Here is a 20,653-nt window from a genome sequence, read left to right as displayed (position 1 = left end):
TGCTGTTGATGTGATGCTAAGTAAATTGGCGATTCTTAAAGATAATGTTGGTCTCCTGCAAGCTGCCTCACTGTGGTAATGAAATTAGCTTCCCGGCACTTAAAAATAACTGAGCTGGCTAGGCTTCTAAACCACCACAATTTCACAAAATATCTCCCGTGAGGGAGCCGTATAAATATCAAAAGCATTTTTGTGCGTCTTGTTCTGCAAGAGCACTGGCTAAAATCTTATGAATTTGAAAACATCGTCGAATTTGTAGATCTTTTTTTTTTTATATTGCCAGCATTGAAATGTCTGACAGGTCCTGGAAGACCCTAATGGCGGTATTGGTATCCTTGTGGCATAGCAACACGCTATGTAAAAGTATCATAGTCAGTACGGTATCAAGGTGTACTACAGTTATTGGTGGTTGGCAGTATTTAATCATTGATGATGAAAATTTAATATTCATGTAATTAGTGATGAATATTAACCAACTTTATCGCGGGATGAGAGAGGGAGTCATATGTAGTTCTCTGCTAACCAATCGACATAGTATTGGGTCTTGCTAAATATTTTAAATTTATATTTTAGACATCCATTGAGAGTTCGCTTATAATGTACTCATAATTGGAAATTTGAGGTTCTTGTGCACCGACCCGGGTCATATCCTGGCGGGGAGCCTTGTCCTGTAGTACATTTACCAATTGATATATGGTCTTCCTGTGAATTACAAAGCCACTGAATATTTAAACAATTATATTCCGAAAATCATAGCTGTTGCCTGGGGAACTTTACTAAATTGTAGGTAGCCTAATGCTTCATATCAACTCTAATCTCTACACAATTACTCTAATTTACTCTAATCTCTTAAGAGAATCCACACATACTTGCTAGCATTTACAGAGGCTTGACAGATATGGGCAAATGTCAAGATACTAGTGAACATACTGGTTTGATAAGTGACGTATGATATCGCTGATAGATGCTGGGAGTTCATGTGGGAATTGATAACGCTCTTGATATGGGTATGAAATGACGTATTAGTAAACCTCGGTATGCATCAGTATCTGTTTAATCGTGTAAATTTATAAATTTACTCGAATAGATAAGACTAAGGTATAGGCTGATAAATTTCGAGATTTCCCTACTTGGATGGTATAATTAGTTATATTATTGGGGAACTTCCAATCTTGCAGACTAACAGTATCATTCGAACAATATCGGAGATATTAATAATACACCAACCTTGTAGGTCTGGGCTAAAGTTAAATCTTTAGCAGTTCCAGCCATCACCATACTGTCGTGCAAGAAAAACCACATAACTATGGAGATTTTTAGCATTACGGAGCTAGCTTTTTGACAATGTACTCTCCTTCATATAGTCTAGGGTAGCTGCACAAATGTGTGTACCTAAATGTGTTAATAAAAAAATATGGATCATCGAATAAAATCGCGAGACTTTGACGTTAGTACTGCTTGGCTTAGATTTGATTCCAACTATCCCTGGGAGTTTGTATTACATGCTGATGTAGACGTGTAGTAAACTGCTCGCACACCTTTCGTCACCGTGATGGAGTGGGAAAAGTTGAATGAATTATGGACAGGTCTATAACAAGTGTCAAAAATGTGTTGTGACGGTAACGCGTTGGTGTTCGGCTGTTTAAGGCTAGGGGTATGGCCTCGTCACATAGTTATAAAAAAAATAGAAAAAACTGGAACTTCGTCTGTGGTAAGGTAAGGAGAAGACACACAAAACACAAGTAAACTTTAACAATGAAATTTTAATTACGTTAAATAAATCAAAACATGAATAAAATGCACAAACAAATTCTTATAATAAAATCAATCAATCAAAATAATAAGAATTATTAAATGACACAATGAAAAGTTACGTTAAGGCAGAATAACAAGAAGTGCAATACAAAGTAAATGGGAGGTGCTGGAATATTGGCTTAAAGCCACCACTTCTCTCAGTACACGCTAGCGTCTAGCTGGGAGGAGTGGTGACAACGAGAGCACTGAACATTCTGAGGTCTGAAGTTGGGGCGACCCCAGACATCAAGTAGTATGGGGGGCGAGTGCAGGTGCAGCCAGACCGGCGACCAATCAGCGGAGCCGGTAGCGATCAACATGTAGTTTGGTGGTTTGAGTCCGAACAGGTGGCTGGCTGCATACGTTTTGCTCACCCTGGCAAGCCTTGCTGGTGTTGTTGTCATTGTTGGACATGTCTTCCATAGTCGTTTTATATAATTTTGACGACGTAATTATGGAGGGAAGAGCAGGCTCAATCTCTTGAAGGAGATTATTGTCACAGTGTAAATATTTAATTCAAAATGAATTGAAATTTTAGTAGAATATCTCCTTTACTAGTTGTAGGTTAGTAAATGTGGTGTATTCCATTACATAAGAACATAAGAACATAAGAACAAAGGTAACTGCAGAAGGCCTATTGGCCCATACGAGGCAGCTCCTATTCTATAACCACCCAATCCCACTCATATACTTGTCCAACCCGCGCTTGAAACAATCGAGGGACCCCACCTCCACCACGTTACGCGGCAATTGGTTCCACAAATCTACAACCCTGTTACTGAACATTATTTACCCAAGTCTTTCCTAAATCTAAACTTATCCAATTTATACCCATTGTTTCGTGTTCTGTCCTGTGTTGATACTTTTAATACCCTATTAATATCCCCCTTGTTATGTCCATTCACCCACTTGTAAACCTCTATCATGTCGCCCCTAACTCTTCGCCTTTCCAGTGAATGCAACTTAAGCTTTGTTAATCTTTCTTCATATGAAAGATTTCTAATTTGGGGAATTAACTTAGTCATCCTACGCTGGACACGTTCAAGTGAATTTATATCCATTCTATAATATGGCGACCAAAACTGAACTGCATAATCTAGATGGGGCCTAACTAGAGCAAGATATAGCTTGAGAACCACACCAGGTGTCTTGTTACTAACGCTGCGATTAATAAATCCAAGTGTCCGATTTGCCTTATTACGAACATTTATGCATTGATCCTTTTGTTTTAAATTCTTACTAATCATAACTCCCAGATCCCTTTCGCAATCCGACTTCGCAATCGCAACACCATCTAGCTCGTATCTTGTAACTCTATCATCATTACCTAACCTCAGAACTTTACATTTATCAGCATTAAACTGCATCTGCCAATCCTTTGACCATTTCAAAACCCTATCTAGATCAACTTGAAGTGATAGTGAGTCCTCCTCCGAATTAATTTCCCTACCGATTTTCGTATCATCGGCAAATTTGCAAATGTTGCTACTCAAACCTGAATCTAAATCATTTATATATATTATAAACAACAGAGGTCCCAGGACAGAGCCTTGAGGCACTCCACTTACAACATTTTCCCACTCTGACTTGATTCCATTTATACTAACTCTCTGTTTCCTTTGGTATAGCCATGCCCTAATCCAGCTTAATATAGCACCCCCAATACCATGAGACTCTATCTTTTTAATCAGTCTTTCATGTGGCACTGTATCAAAAGCTTTGCTAAAGTCAAGGTATACAACATCGCAATCCTTACCACTATCAACTGCCTCAACAATGCTAGAATAAAAAGATAACAAATTTGTTAAACATGAACGGCCATTTATAAAACCATGTTGCGACTCAATTATTAATTTATGTTTTTCAAGATGAAGACGAATTTTATTTGCTATTATAGATTCGAGTAACTTTCCCACAATAGACGTTAGGCTAATTGGTCGATAGTTAGACGCAAGTGATCTATCTCCTTTCTTAAAAACTGGTATCACATTAGCAACTTTCCAAAACTCTGGCACTCTGCCTGACTCTATTGATTTATTAAATATGGTTGACAGTGGGTCACAAAGCTCCTCTTTGCATTCTTTAAGCACCCTAGCAAACACTTCATCCGGCCCTGGGGATTTGTTTGGTTTGAGTTTTACTATTTGTTTAAGAACATCCTCCCTGGTAACTGCTAAACTCGTCAACCTGTCCTCGTCCCCCAACCCGTCCCATTCACCGGGACTATACCACAATAATACGTAATACGTTTACATCACAATAATACACTATTGTGCTGTATTATTCGATAGGACAGGTTGGACTGTAACCTTTCCACTACCGCCCACTTGAAGAACGGGGAGGCGGGGGGGGTGGGGAAGTGGTCTATGATAAGGAAATAAAATTATGAAGAGTTCGCCGCAAACGTAAGTTACTTAGCTCAGAGACTGTACTTACGTTGTTTCTCTAACAGTGTCGATACATACATTAAACCGTACAAGGTCCTTTTTATATGAATATTAGAAGGTACGCGAACTGTCATCCATAAGTTGGGGTGGACATTGGCGTTCTGGCGTATGGGTGTTCAGTTCCTGAACCCATTATGTGCCTTTGCTATTGCCTTCACTGTTGTAGAAAATATAATAATGGTTGTAGTGGCAGCAAGCATATCGATATGCAAAAAGTTACTGCTGTATTGATACACGAATTGATTAAACTCTAACTTTTATTACTGTAAATACAAATAAATGTATGAGTTGCTATAGTTGGATATTGTTTAGGTTCGGCCAGCTGATAGGAATGTCGTTTAAGATAAAGTAAATACGTCTTCTCCACATAACCATCACACAGGTGTATATGGTGTTCTTGTGTACGCGCGCACTTCCATAATCTGGTGGGTGAAACATCTCGTCTAGCTGTGTGGGTGTTCAAAGTTGAAATTCTAATGCTGATAATGTTATCTCTTGATGGATCTTATCTGTCTACTTTGCCCTTTCACTTATCTTGATGCACTCGACCCATCGTGAACTAGGAACTTGTTTACATTGATGCCAATCACGGAAAGAATCCCTTGCACGGAACCACCTGTTGGGGTCAAATGACACTTCCTGATGTTTTCAGCGCCAGATGTGAATAATAAACTGTAGCGAGAGTAATAACGATGAGTCAATTCACTACCTAACAAAGATTGAATTTTGTACAGCATCTTAAAGAAATTACCACCATATCATGCCGTTGACATAATCCGAACCAAGTGTAACTTGACCACCAGTACTGTACCTTTTTCATCAACTCCTTACACTAATCGTTATCTGTCTTGTGTGTGTTGGGGGGGGGGGGGGAGATTCATATCCTAAAGCAACTAACAAGTTTATTGGCCGTGTGTGTGTGTGTAGACTTTGACGGCAGACTCCCTGGCTGCCTTACATAACCGGTTGTCTAGCAAAGGATTTCTTGGCAGTGTCTACGGCGCTCTATTGGTCCTCTGGGCTATTCGTGGGTGGAAGGGGGGGGGGGTGTAGTGTGTGGAAGGAATTTAACATTTATATTCTCAATGTTCGGTAATGTTTGTCTATATGAACACGTTGTACTAAACGGGGTGAGAATAGCATGAGGTACCTCATCCCTTTGTGTGTATTTTACCTTGATAAACTTATTTCAATATTTATATTTGCACACAAGATATTTTTGGGTGCATGTGATTATCTGATTGTGACGGTCTCTAGTGACCGCTGTGAGGACAAAGCCGGTGGCTTGTGCCATTGTTCCCAGGAATTTTCTTGACAGGTACTGCAGGTATGATTGGGTGGATGTATTGCTGGATGAGGGAGGAGCGTCTGGTTGTGGGTGTTAATGTACTCTCCGTATGACACCCTAACCGACCCCCACATAGAAAACTCGCTGTTTGTGACTCGCTACGTTTCGTGCTTCATAGTACTCTGTATTTTGTCCGTTGAGGTGTGTAACTTCAAAATACGTTATTATTTAAGATGAAGAATTGCATAGGCAGCCAGCACATGTATTTATTACGCATGAGGTGCTTCCATGTGCAATGGTTATCTCATCTCAACTTATCAATTGTCATGAACCTTTGATCTTAGTAGGGTGTTTAAAGTCAAACGACTAAGAACAAATGACACGTAGTCATAGCTAAATGTTGTGAAGCTGTGTTTATGAACCAGTTGCTGTTCAAACAGGAAATATATGGTTATATTCTCAAACTAATTTTAAGTTTAATACCGCCTCGTGGTTTGTTACGTGTGGCAAGGCAAATATTCACCTTAAATGGTTGTGATATAGGGAGAAAAGTGCAGGAGTGAGATTGCAAAATAGTCTACGTATTAGAAATGATTAATATTCCATTGTCTATGGAGGTTGTGTAGTGTGGTTAAAGATAACGAGGAGCTAAGTCACCCTCCACACCACTCCCCACCCACCACAGTAGGGGGGAGTGGTGTGGAGGGTGACTAGCATGGGAGGGTGTTGATGTAGGCAACTTTACCTGGGTGGGGTTGGTACTTGAAGGTGGGTGACAGGTCTGTGACAAGTCGTAAGTTCCTCAGAATATTGAACATATTTTTTTTTTACTCTTGCTGCATTATAAGATGTGTGAAAACGGATATTGGCCGAAAAACATAAATTAATAATTGAGTCGCAACATGGTTTTATAAATGGCCGTTCATGTTTAACAAATTTGTTATCTTTTTATTCTAGCATTGTTGAGGCAGTTGATAGTGGTAAGGATTGCGATGCTGTATACCTTGACTTTAGCAAAGCTTTTGATACAGTGCCACATGAAAGACTGATTAAAAAAATAGTCTCATGGTATTGGGGGTGCTATATTAAGCTGGATTAGGGCATGGCTATACCAAAGGAAACAGTTAGTATAAATGGAATCAAGTCAGAGTGGGAAAATGTTGTAAGTGGAGTGCCTCAAGGCTCTGTCCTGGGACCTCTGTTGTTTATAATATATATAAATGATTTAGATTCAGGTTTGAGTAGCAACATTTGCAAATTTGCCGATGATACGAAAATCGGTAGGGAAATTAATTCGGAGGAGGACTCACTATCACTTCAAGTTGATCTAGATAGGGTTTTGAAATGGTCAAAGGATTGGCAGATGCAGTTTAATGCTGATAAATGTAAAGTTCTGAGGTTAGGTAATGATGATAGAGTTACAAGATACGAGCTAGATGGTGTTGTGATTGCGAAGTCGGATTGCGAAAGGGATCTGGGAGTTATGATTAGTAAGAATTTAAAACAAAAGGATCAATGCATAAATGTTCGTAATAAGGCAAATCGGACACTTGGATTTATTAATCGCAGCGTTAGTAACAAGACACCTGGTGTGGTTCTCAAGCTATATCTTGCTCTAGTTAGGCCCCATTTAGATTATGCAGTTCAGTTTTGGTCGCCATATTATAGAATGGATATAAATTCACTTGAACGTGTCCAGCGTAGGATGACTAAGTTAATTCCCCAAATTAGAAATCTTTCATATGAAGAAAGATTAACAAAGCTTAAGTTGCATTCACTGGAAAGGCGAAGAGTTAGGGGTGACATGATAGAGGTTTACAAGTGGATGAATGGACATAACCGGGGGGATATTAATAGGGTATTAAAAGTATCAACACAGGACAGAACACGAAACAATGGATATAAATTGGATAAGTTTAGATTTAGGAAAGACTTGGGTAAATACTGGTTCAGTAACAGGGTTGTTGATTTGTGGAACCAATTGCCGCGTAACATTGTGGAGGTGGGGTCCCTCGATTGTTTCAAGCACGGGTTGGACAAGTATATGAGTGGGATTGGGTGGTTATAGAATAGGAGCTGCCTCGTGTGGGCCAATAGGCCTTCTGCAGTTACCTTTGTTCTTATGTTCTTATGTTCTTATATTGATCCTGTTTAGCATAAAATCGCTGACGGGTTTTTTGTTCATTGTGAAATAGTATTGGCTATAGTCAGTAGTAAGAAATTTGAATGTTGTATTGGTGCGATATACATAAAACCCATGCATACAAAGTGATTACCTAGGAATACACACGAAGACATTTGACTTAAATTACAGACGACGTTGAAATTGGTGTTAAATAGGGTTAGGCGGGAACGGCCTTACTGAAGCCCTTTTAATGTGGGGATTTACTTTGTTGATGCCACCTCCACATGGCAATGAACAAAAGTAAACAGGTAGGTGTTGACGTAAACAATGAAGATGTTTTAGTACTTTATTTGGGAATTTTAGTCAGACGGGGTTACAGTGAACTGGGAGGGGAGGGGGGGGGTAGACGGCTTGGCCCAATTGGCGCGTCTAGATAATTATACCGCGAAGCCCCGCTTTTAAGTTACTTTTTTTGTCTAATAATAAAACTGCAGCGTCAGTCTTGCGTCATTCGACGTCGCCGTCTCCTAGCCATTAGATTATAGGATGATGGCCAGTCATGGCTGGTCACTCGTGAGGGGAGGAGTGTGTGGTTGTGGTGGTGGGAGTTGGGGTGCGGGGGAGTAGGGGGCTAATGCTGGGAGTGCGGGGGGGGGGGAGATGGGAGTGTAGGAAGTAACGTAGAGTATCTATTGTCCTCAGGCTAGGCTCGTCTAGGCGGCGGCAGAACCCAAAGACTCGTTCATCACTGCTAAACTACTGCGTACTCAAAATTTGTATTTTCTCAAACATAAGGAAATATTTTATGCTAGAATGTGTTGAATAGTTCGGTGTAACTTAGGTGGTTAGGTTCTGTTGGCTATTACTGGTATTCACACTGTGGATTTAGAGGCATGATTCCAGCAAAGGACGTGAACGAAACAGAAAATACATCAGTTGGGCCGTATGGAAAGTGGTTTTTCAGTCATAAACATGAGGTCTGGTGGCTGGATTAAGGAGCATATAATCTGAGGGAGAGTCGTGAGAATGGGAATGTTGTGAAGTCTCGAGCTTAGGGAGTGACACACATTGGAAAATGTGCCCATTTTGGTAAAATATTTATAACATCAAGGCTTATTTTGAATAAGCCTATAATATCAAATTTTGCTCTGAGCAACGTTAATATATTTTATAGTACACTAATTTTCTTTCAAATAAAAATTGCTTGTATGTAAGTGAGAACCAAGGCTGCAGGTATATGAGCAAACTATCGTGTATGAGGCTGTGAGTGGTTTAAGTTAAGGTTCACGTTTATATCGTGTTGTATACAATTTTATGCAAATATATAGCATCATAATTAATGTTAGTGATGTTTATAGTTATTTCCTAGCATACAATTTACTTGATACTGTATCGACATGGGCTTAGGGATGTGGGGAAGATTCTTGTACCTTAGTTTAGTTTTAGTGGTGTGACCGAAGGGCAGCCTCGTCCCCGTGATGAACGCTGGTGGCAAAGGTGTTTATCATCTCTTAAAATGTCTGATTGGATATTATTTAAAGACAACAAACATGAATGTGGTAAATCCGTGTTCGTGAACCCAAATGTCAGGAAGAGCAACTTTTTACTATTGAGAAAACAAAAGGATATACGCGACACAGCTGCAGCAAACGGCTTTCTCGTGAGGGACGATGCGGTAGTTGATTAAACTGCATTTAAGATAGTTTTAAGGGTCCACAGTAGTTCGTAAACATTATTAGGGTTTGAGTTTAGGTGGGGGGAGGGGGGGGCTGTCATGGTAGTGTTTTTGAGGACGTGGGGTGTTTTTTTTTTTTTTTTTTTTTTTTTTATCCGGTTTGTGGAGTTTTCAAGTTGCAAGATCCGGTCTAAGACGGCCGTCATGTCGCCCGAGGGTCTCCAGCGTTATTAGGTAAGTTTTGTGCATTCTTGATGCGCATATGCTGGGCCTGTATGCGCAAACATGAGTCTAGTAATTGTAGGTTATGTGCGAGGTAGTGTTTACATTGTGGGGAAGAATATCCACAATGTATGAGAGGCTACATGTAATGTTGGGCACGTGTGCAAGGGGGAATGCAACTTTCACTGATGACAAGGCGAATGAAACACTAAAGACGCATCATGGGTGCCTTCAGCCTCTAAACACACTGAGGATTAACACAAATGAATTTATGAACGGGATCCCAACCTTGACATGTCTAACATTGGTCACCTTAATTCCTTTGGACTTTAAAGTAGCCATGAACAGCATGGCCATTCACTCATGGTCCAGATTCTTAAATTCCATATTAATAAAGAATTGCATGGCATCACCATCACGGGCCTTAAACAGTACATTAGAGATGAAGCCTAGATACTGTTGCCATCCTCGACACTTGTAACGGCGGGGATAGGCACCACTTCACAAAGGTGGTAGTAAAGTAGAAGATGCTATACACACATGGCACTAACATCACACATCATAAACATCTTGGTTCGAAGAAGCAAGATCGCAAGTCACATAGATTAAGTAGGTTTAGAGGAGGATGCTCCTGTCTCTCACAATTGCTAGATCACTATGACATGGCTTTAGATGCTATGAAAGACGAATAAAACGGCGATGCACTATACTTCGGGAAAGCTTTCTACAGATGTGACCATTGTGCACACAACGTGTATGGAAGGAATAATTTACAAAAAAGAAAATGTATAAATTGCCATCCACACTTGCGTGGAAATAAACATTCCATTCACCTGGGCTGTAGGAGACTCGAATAGTGGACCCCATGAGTGAGGCCGGAAAGTTTCCTTATTAAGACTATAGCTCGGTCGATAGAGCTTCGGCCTCACACCCATCAGGTCCACGGTTCGAGTCTCCTACAGCCCGAGTGAATAGAAAATAGATCTTGCGGTTTCGTTTGTAAGGAAATTAAGAGTAATATTGAACAAAGTCCTGATTATCCAGTGACAAGCCGTCTCCCCAGGGCTTGTTCAGTACTTTCATCTTGCTCATATCGCATATAGAAAAGGACACGTACGGTATCATCCTTCCCAGATGACACTAGGATTTTTAAATTAAAACAATATAAAGGACGCCGTTAACATCCACCGAGGTCTTTCAAGTGACTAAAGAAGAAAGTTCAATCAACGCCAGTTCCAGCTCCTGCTCAGCAGTAAAAACGAAGAAATAAAAAAAAGGACCAGATAGAAAATCGTGTAGAAAAACCTTTATTTTTAAAGAACACAATAAAGTAGCTGTCATAACTGCAAGAAAATGAAGTTTATTCAACCTTTCAAACAATATACCAGACTAATGATAGTTCTGAAGACACTATTGCTCTCTAGGGTGGAATATTGTTTCATACTTACACCCAATCACAGCTGGGAAAACTGCTGACCTGGAGGACGTGCATAGATCATTTACTGACTGAATCCATTAGATAAGTCTAAATTATCTGGCGCGCAGTTAACTTGTACGTCAGACTGGTAGCAGTGGCGGGTAAACCCTGGTTGAGCAGACCACCACCATGGCGGCCTGGTGTCACACTGGACCAGGGTGACAGTGATCCTTACATCCACCTTAAGATAACTTAAGGTCAAGGAACCTAGAGGTAAGATAGTGGTTGGGAGGTGGTGGTGGGAGGTTGATACGTCCCAGGCGGCACAGGATAAATTGGAGCAGATTTCTAGTGTAAGGGGTCAGTGACAGTGTTGGCCAGACTCCCATCTTGTGTTAGGGACGGGGGGGAGAGGGGATAGCGAGGGTGCTAGACCTGGGGGATGTAGATAGCCGTAGAGATGGGCTAAGACAGGCCAATTAAACGGCTGGTAATTAGTCCCATAGGTCGTATCTCGAGCCATTCTGATGACACGATATGAAAAGATTTTAAAGTTTTTTTTTAATTTGTAATTTGTATTTCATAATTAGAAAATAGCTGAAATAGTTGTAATCTTTCAAATTTTACACTAAGTACATTTTTTCACAATTGTGGAAAAGCAGTTGGCAACATTTGGCAGTTGGCAACAGGGAGCCGGTCGGTCGAGCGGACAGCGCGCTGGTCTTGTGATCCTGTGGTCCTGGATTCGATCCCAGGCGTCGGCGAGAAACAATGGGCAGAGTTTCTTTCACCCTATGCCCCTGTTACCTAGCAGTAAAATAGATACCTGGGTGTTAGTCAGCTGTCACGGGCTGCTTCCTGGGGGTGGAGGCCTGGTCGAGGACCGGGCCGCGGGGACACTAAAGCCCCGAAATCATCTCAAGATAACCTCAAGATAACATGCGGTATTTAGTGAAGGGGAACTGTCCGTACGGGTGTTGGTTTGGTTGTCCGTGTGCAAGGCCACTAGTCACCCGGGTACAGGAATGTGACGGCAGCTTAGCGACCGACACAAGTGATGGCTGTAGCCACCAGCTGCTGCTTGCTGACAATATGCTGGTATTTAGGAGTGTTAATGTGTTGCTTTAAGTCTCCACTGTCTCCTCCCCTGAATGCTGGGAGGAGCACCTTGAGCATGATGGCTACACAGCCGTGCTGATCTGTACGGTGAACCCTGGCTACACTTCCTCTCCTGGCGAGTCGTTCACTATGGGTTGGTACACTACTTGGGTAAGCTAGTGCTGACTTAACGTTGTCTTATTCAACGGTTTCACCATAGTGCAACACACACGCTTGCTAGCTCAATGTAATCATTTAGACGGCGTCACGCCAGTGCTGAACCATATATAAATGTTTAGATGCACCATATATTAATGTTCAATCAAATTTCATTGCAATTGGTAGCCATTTATCAAGAAATAACATATTTATCTCCCATATGTTGTTGCTTTCTGCGTATTTACCTTTAAAAGAATACTTGTTCAATACTTTGCCAGTGCAGCAGACTACTGATAACATGGCCCTGTATAAACTAACCTTCCTGTGTGGTGGGGATGTTTAGCGTCACGCAGCTAGTTCTTGACACACTGTACTCCTCGCCATATAGTCCAGGGCAGCTGCACATGTTCAGAGGAAAGGTTCAGAGGTATGCCACTAGGTTAGTCCCAGAACTAGAGGCATTGGTTACGAAGAAAGGCTGAGGGAACTGCACCTCACGTCGCTGGAAGACGGAGCTCGGGGAGACATGATCACTACACAAGATTCTCAGGGGATTTGACAGGGTAGACAAGGATGGATTATGTAACACGGGTGGTACACGCACAAGGGGGCACAGGTGGAAGGTGAGTACCCAAATGAGCCACAGGGACGTTAGAAAGAACTTTTTCAGTATCAGAGTAGTTAGTAAATGGAATGCATTAGAAAGTGATGTGGTGGAGGCTGACTCCATAAAGGTTCAAATGTAGATATGATAGAGCCCAGTAGGCTCAGGAATCTGTACACCTGTTGATTGACGGTTGAGAGGCGGGACCAAAGAGCCAGAGGTTAACCCCCGCAAGCACAACTAGGTGAGAACATGTAACTAAAGGGGTGTGTGAGAGAGACGACTCTTCGTCCCCCACGTCCTCGCCACCTTCCCTGACGACAAGTGTCGTTGTGCTCAAGGTTTCCTGGGAATGATGATCTGGCTGCCTCTTCCCCCATCCTCGCCACACTTGACAACGCTGATACTCTACCGTTATAAAACTAACTTGAAGAGTTATTAATACTTCACAGTGGGCTTGGGGTGCCAGTGTACACAGGCGCGCTCGTCTAAGGGCTTTCACAAGGTAGTCTCATCGCTAGTTCTGCCTTTCAAATATTTGTAGTTTAATAACAAAACGCAAATCGGTTTTGTCGCATTTAAATGTAAAAACCGTGTATGGAGTTAGCTTGGACAGCTGTATCGTACCCATTTGGTATAGTTCATTCGCTGACGTTGTTGCCAACTTGGTGACTTGTGGAGTTGTTACTACAGGCGCTGAAGAGGTAGACAGCGTGTAAGTGTGGGGTGAAGAGCGGCCACACGGGACCACACCTCTCATAGTAGGGATGGAGACCAGCAGATTGGCTGGTCTCCAGATTTCATGCCCGAAGGGCTTGGATGGGATGGGGATGTGAAATTCTGGATGATAATTTAATGTTCATGAGAATTTAATATTTGATGTATTATCAACTCTCCTTACTGTATAACGCTGGCATGACCGCATATCATTCTTCACTCCTAATTCACTAGTCCCGACACAGGATCCCGAGTGACCCTACTCAATAGGACTAGAGGGCTGTAATAATGCTACACACGCATCTCGCTCGGTTGTATGACAAGGACACAATCAATGTATTGTTTGACGAACGTTTTTCACGTCGGTTTACTCTTGGCGCTTGTAACAGTTCAGAAAGCTGACTGCAATTTAAAGCTATCCAGACTGCCGGCACGGGACCACTCCTCGCTGGGGATATCAGAGTAACAGCACGTAGAAGTCTTTTACTTCTTTACGACAGGCTTAGCTGGTAGTGTCTTGCAATAAGCACAGTGATCAGTCTGATCTGGCCATCACTAGTCTCTTAAATCTACCAAAGTGTTCAGAGGTCAACGGTGGGCGCTGTATCAAAAGGTATTAGAAAACCAGTAGTATGGTTTTGCAGCGAAGAGCAGGAACAAGTTACGTTGTCAAGGTAGATGAAGGTTAGGTATAGAGCAGGATATTCCCCAACAATAGGTTGATTTATACTAGTAATGAAACTAGTAGGACTGGCTTTAATTTTAGTGTTAACCAATAATTAGTCCCAATATAAAGTGTTGGTTCACTGACTGGGCTAAATTATGACACGACTTAAATCATTATTAACAGGTATGTTGGACACTTAAAGATGTGGCTTCCAGTAACACGGCAAGTGACCAAGACTGTAGAGTTCTCAGTTTGCTCTGAAAAAGTACACACAGGTGTGTGTGTGTGTGTAGCGCACATGGGGGGGGGGGGTTTACATGTGGCTGAAATAAAGTAAGTTGTGGCACTCTTCTTACTGAGAGTATCTGGAGAGCTTCCTCAGACCTTGGTGCACGCATAGGGTACAAGTACACATGGTATTGACTAGTGTTTATATCAGTGGTACCAGCAGCCACCAACCTGGCGTTGGCGAAGACTCGCTCGCTAGAGTGAAAGGTCACCAACACTAGAGCTCAACTTGGCACGTGTCTTACAACCTTCATTCACACGAGCACGTGGACATGGTGACACGTGCCACACCGATTATGACATGGACGCTGGGAAGGTTTGGTGGGGGATGATAGGGAGGGGAACCTTCGGGGGGAATAAGGAGGGGGGAAATGATGCGAAGATGCATTTTGGGGAAGAGTGGAGGATGGTGGTACAGCAGGACGCTGTAACTGGTGCTAACATTAGCATAATTGTGTGGTAGGTGTAATCGTACAAATGTAATGCTGTATGACATATAAAAGCATGGGAGGTGTAGTTGTGAGGGTGTGGGAGCGTACACGTGGTGGGAACTGGCAGACTAATACACTTGGTGTGTACACACCTTGCCACTCCCATGTCTTCCCTCCTAGCAACACTTCCCCGCTGCCCGCATTGCAGACAGAGGCGCGCCTCCCTCTTCCTGTACCGGATGTAATCTTTGTACCTTGTTTCAATGTGGTTTTTGTCCGCACACTTTGATCAGTGATAGTTGTTGCATTATATATAATGTGTATATATATACTCTGCCGGGTTGGAGTAAACGGGAAGGTCAGAGTTGGCTGGCTATACCACGTGGTTAGGTTGATCTGAATCATTAAGAGTATAGCTGTGGTGTTAGCACCTGCGGTGAACATAAGGAAGCTGTGATGCCTTTGTCCAGCTTTGCCAGACGGCACTGCCTGTCGCCTCTAGTCCACTTCCATAGGCAGCTAACGCGCAAATTCTAAGGGTAAACAATTTTTGTGTAGAAGACCTGCCCTGGCGAGTGACTATTAGGGGAAGTTGGAGAGGTGCCGGGCGAGGAGGGGAATCTAGGGCAAGCTGAAAAAAAAACGAAATTTGATGACTGCACCATTGTGGACGGAGTTTTGTACTTTAACTAAGAATAATTTATCTCTGTACTTGTCACCGTTATTCTAAAACATGTATTAATGTAGTGTGTGGTTTGGTCATGGTATCTTCAGCCACGTTGACTCATCGTCTACACTGAGACAGTTATACTGTGGAGGGTGTGTGGCGGTGAGCGAGGCGGTGATGGCGTGCCAGCTGGTCCAGCTGCTCACCGCTGCTGTAAAATATAGATGGCGTGTGTTGGAAAGTCTCCCTCATTGATTGTGACCAGGGAGGCGGTGGTAGGCACGCACGCACTAGTTCTGGGGGTAGGCGCCGCTGGCTCCACATTCAGTAGATAGATAGACAGGGCCTCTTCTACCCCAATCACCATAACTAATGTCCCTCGTGGACACCTGGCACGCTCCAGGTTACCACGCTGTCAACCTTCGCTCGCCTGTAAACCATTCGTGTTATATATCCATTTTACAAAAATGTATGTACAGTACATCATAACGTATATAATCACCAGTATTTTGTTTATCAGACTGACGCGATGTGTGTTGGGGTATAAACAGGATATGGCGGTCTCTTGACCGCCATATCCTTGACTGTAGCTTTTATTAACACATCGGCCAGGTCCACCCGACCCAGCGGACAGTGCTCCAGCGTCCTAGTACTAAGGCCCAGGTTAGATTCCGGATGCTGCTACGGGCTGCATCCTGTGAGAAAGATATCTAGTAGATACAATAGGGAACACAATAGGTAGAGAATCTGTACATTAGATAGCCAGCGGTTAGAAAGACGAGGTCCAGGAGCTAACGGCTCGATCCTGCAGGTACAAATGGTAAATCGGCGTAAATACACATGGTCAGCTGGCTCACCATCACGTAATGTACAGCTCTAATACGAATAGGAGTATGGTATCCATTCTAACCAGTGCTCTCAACTATTAGGCTGCGTTTGTTACGTTATCGTAACAGATGTTGCAGATGCAACCTATTAGTAACGGCTCGCAAATATTCATGTTTTCTATGTAGTGAACTAAATAGGTTAAGTGTGTTGCTTGGGTTCGTACTTTCTGGCTAATCTGATTTTTTTTTTTTACGGAGTGGCAAATGGAGAAGAGGCTCTCTGATGACTCGCTGCTTCTCTGGAAAGTAATGTGCACAGTTGTCAAAATTGCAAAATGAAGCATAATTATAATTGGCTGTTGTGTAGACACTGACGCTTTTCTATACCATATATAATTTGTAAAAGTACCGCTAAACCTAAACTATACATCCATTTTCGGAATGCAACCCGTCCTCAATCTATGTTCATTCCATCCAGTGGTCGACCCCAAAGACGCTTTCATCAATTTTAACTTGCTGTTCATTCAAAATATGAATTTTGTCGTCAAATGTCGTAAATTAATAGTTATATATTCCAAACGCCTGCAAAGGCGAGCAACGTTGCTGCGCCTCATGCTGTGTCCGGTGTGGGGGGGGGGGGACAAACCGGCACCCACCTCTGGCTAATCCATACAAATGAATTAAGGAGGAGGCAGTAACACACTTTGGTCCACAATGTATCTATACAAAAAATAATAAGTAACCGAAACTTGTGTAGAGCCTCTGTTACAACTCAACAACCAAGCCACCTTTAAATGTCTTATTTTATTTGTCCCCTCCCCCCTTATGTAGTGTGTGGCCACTGTTGGGTATTAGTCACGTGTCACCAAGGAGATAGTCATATGCTTGGGTACATATGACTAGTGCCCGTGTTAGTATTTGCACTGAGGGTGTGGCATGCGCCGTCCAATCGGCTTCCATGATCCCGGAGGTAAGTAAATAATTGTCCAATAGAGGACATGCATTCTGGAGGCGCGGAAGCTGCTAACCAATGAAGGTGCTGAACTTCAGGGTCGAGAGTATTATCTTTCGCCTGCCGCCATGTACTCGCCTAGTTGTGCTTGCGGGGGTTGAGCTTTGGCTCCTTAGTCCCGCTTCAGCCGTCAATCTACTGGTGTATAGATTCTTGGGCGTCTCCAGCTCTATTATATCTACATTTGAAACCGTGTGCGGAGTCAGCCTCTCACGTTACTTCCTAGTGCATTTCAGACACCGAAAAAAAGTTTTCTAACTTCTCTGACTCATTTGGATACTCGGCTTCCACCTGTGTTAAATAATCCATCATTGTCTGCCCTTTCAATTCCTCCGAGAATTTATATGTTCATTTTTTGTAGTTGTAGAATTGATGTAGTTGGCCCTGGGTGTGGGTACGCACATAGGCTTGTGTTGTATAATGTATCCAGCCGCCCTTCAGCAGCGTCTGCGTCATATTGCCTGTTCTTGCCTCAGTGTTGCTCCTGCGCACTGCATGCAACGGTAAGGCAAAAACGTGTTTACGTGTCTTGTTCACTTCAATATTATATTTACACTAAACCCATCGTACCTGTATGGTAGTAAACAAATGGAATGACCTGACAGCTGTGGAACACCCCCCCCACCCCCCTCCATCCGCAACATTAAGGCCAGATTCGACAAAGAATTCAAACGTTAGGATAGTTGAAGGATAACGCAACAGGCAGAACAAGGCTAGTAGGCTGGACATGGCTAGACCTCACTTCCCCTAGACACACGCATAGGAAAGTGAACGATGCGCGCGCGCACATTTACAACATGACAGAATGCTATAAAAAGTTGACACTGCACCACCCAATTTTTTTTTTAACCTACATGGACATTTCGTTCAGAGTAGGTAAATCTAAAACAATCGACCACGACCAGCTTGAGGCCCGAGGCAGACCCATGAGCACATTGTGTTAACCTGTCGATCATAAGGACGCCCTTTAAAACACTAAATAATAATTTATTTCAAGCACAATACACGCTGTATAGTCTGACTGTGGCGCTGATAGAAAACAAGAGATATTTATTCATATTTGACTGAACTATAAAATGACGTAAAAAAAACTGACGACAAATGTAAATTGCTTGGCGTACAGATCCAGTTGATGAGCTCACTTGCCCACTTGATGAACACGAGGCTCTTAATTTGACTGGGTTGTCTTCGCCAGACACTGGCACTGGATCTTTCTCCATGCTAGTTCTTTGCAGGAAGTTGTTGATAAACAGGTTCACTTTTAAATGATACGTAAGTAAATACGAAGGTGGGAGGAGCTGGACTAGGAGGCAAATAACAAGTAGAGCGATATATAAGCATACTTAATAAAGGGTAAACATCAAAATGTTGTGGCCTGCAGGAGCGTAATAAAGTTGACGCCCTTGCTAAGGTGTCAACTTTTGATTGAGTCGTCAATCAAGACTCAAGATTCCGTTCAACATTAGCAAATAGGTCTCCAAGTATCATTAGACGAGAACTCTTGGATAAATTTGAAGACACGATGAAATGTAAAGTAAAACATGTGTATGGGGGCAAGTAACAAAATCAGACTAACAGACGTTGCCACAGCTTCAATAAGACTTGGCTCTAAGTATCTGGCAGTTGGGCTTGTATAGGGATCTTGATGAAGTGTGTGGACAGAGACGAAGACACACTCGTGCATTATATGTTAGTGATGCAATTGAGCCATTTAGAGAAATCTAATCTCACGTTGTATGAAATGACAAACCATCTTTTACTACAGGTAAAATGTGTGAAATCCTTGCACTGTCTATATCGCTTCCAGTACATAAACGACACAAGAGTGTAATAAGTGTATTGTAAAGACTAATAACAAACGGCAGCTCTCCTATGACCCTGTAATATTTCCATAGCTCAATTATGTATTGGCGAAAATACCTACCATTTAATATGTAATGATTCGCTGTAAATATGTATCTATTGACATAGAACTTTCTCTGGAACTAGCTGACATTATAAGGTATAAAGGCTAGATGTAATTGTTAATGTAATGATCTCCGTTGCGGTCTAATAAAGACCTTTTGTTCTCTGTGATCCTTCTCTGGGTTACCGCTGACAGGATGAGTATGGGGTGGCAACAGTAAAAACCTGGCGTGACTACTGGGCGAAACAGCGGCGGCAGGACCCGGGGGAAGGCTAGGGCCGGAACGGGGAAGACGGGTGGCAGGTGCCGTCAGTGTGGGCCAGGCGGGCGTGGAGGCAGGCTGCTCGCGTCTCGCCAACATCTCCCGGCAGAAGTACGCACTTCTCATCGCCAGCGTGTCTGCAAACCATCCATTAATCACTCTTATATATATGTATGCCACAAAATGTCAAAAGGTAATCAACGTTTCAAATGTGACGTAATGAACAGAATCAAATATAATAGGCGTGATGGTCAGTGTATTTGAAGGACTTGGAAAATGGTTCTCTTAACGTTCACGACCTGATGAGGTTAATGTTACTTTAGTTATTAAGAGTGTAGATGTGCAGTGTCAGTGTGTGCTGAGTGCTTCACTTTGATAATGGCGGTAGTTGCCATTCTGTACTAAAAATATACAAATTGTACGCCCTAATAGTAAAGGTACAATCAGTTAGGTCCTGGACACGGACACGTTTGGGCAAGTTTCCTTACGTCTGATGACTTTGTTCACTTAGCATTAAATAGTTGGGAGTCTTGAGACGTGTAGTAATCTTTGGAAGGTTCACTCGTCTGTTTAGGGGGACATGATAAGCATTATAAGCTTCCTGTCACTAACGCTGGGAAACCTCGTACTTGCCTACTTGTATTTCCGGGGGATGAGCCACGGCTTTTATCCCCACTTTTGATCAACTAGCGTATAGGTTGCTGCCTGTATGGACCAATCCCAATCACTGGACGGAGGGGCGGGACCGCGGGAGAGAATCGGTAATAGCAATAATTCGTCTTGGACACAAATATCCATGGAGATTCGGGATGGAAACAGCGGAGCTGCAGAATCTTTGGTAATAGACACCTTGACCACTACCTGAGACGTGAATATCTAAGACATTAGAGATGTTGAACATAATGAACCCCACTTTGTTTGAGTTAGGAAAATACTATGTCAGATATCCCGTTCTTAACAAAAAAAAAATCCTTCATTTTTTACCTGCAAGATTACGTAAATTTTAAGGGTCGACGAATGTTAATCTTCTTAAGCTGTTAACTGTCA

At 42.5% G+C, this 20,653-nt stretch overlaps 1 protein-coding gene across 3 annotated transcripts in view; it reads left to right on the top strand.

Moving 5' to 3' along the window:
* Positions 1 to 20,653, top strand: part of PCB (Pyruvate carboxylase) — a 57,371-nt gene that overhangs the window by 1,121 nt on the left and 35,597 nt on the right. The window contains exon 2 of one of the 3 annotated variants that reach the window (XM_045753979.2): positions 19,540 to 19,799. The exons of 1 other annotated variant lie outside the window; for it this stretch is intronic. The gene's annotated coding sequence lies outside the window, so the exon portion shown is untranslated. Of the gene's footprint in view, positions 1 to 9,469; positions 9,564 to 19,539; positions 19,800 to 20,653 lie in introns of those variants that run through there. One more of the 3 variants, XM_045753982.2, reaches the window with a different exon arrangement.

This window comes from Procambarus clarkii, chromosome 30 (genome assembly GCF_040958095.1).
Source record: "Procambarus clarkii isolate CNS0578487 chromosome 30, FALCON_Pclarkii_2.0, whole genome shotgun sequence".
NCBI lineage: Eukaryota > Metazoa > Arthropoda > Malacostraca > Decapoda > Cambaridae > Procambarus > Procambarus clarkii.
Note: the sequence above shows the minus strand (reverse complement) of the source record. Positions and strands in the feature narration are given on the sequence as shown.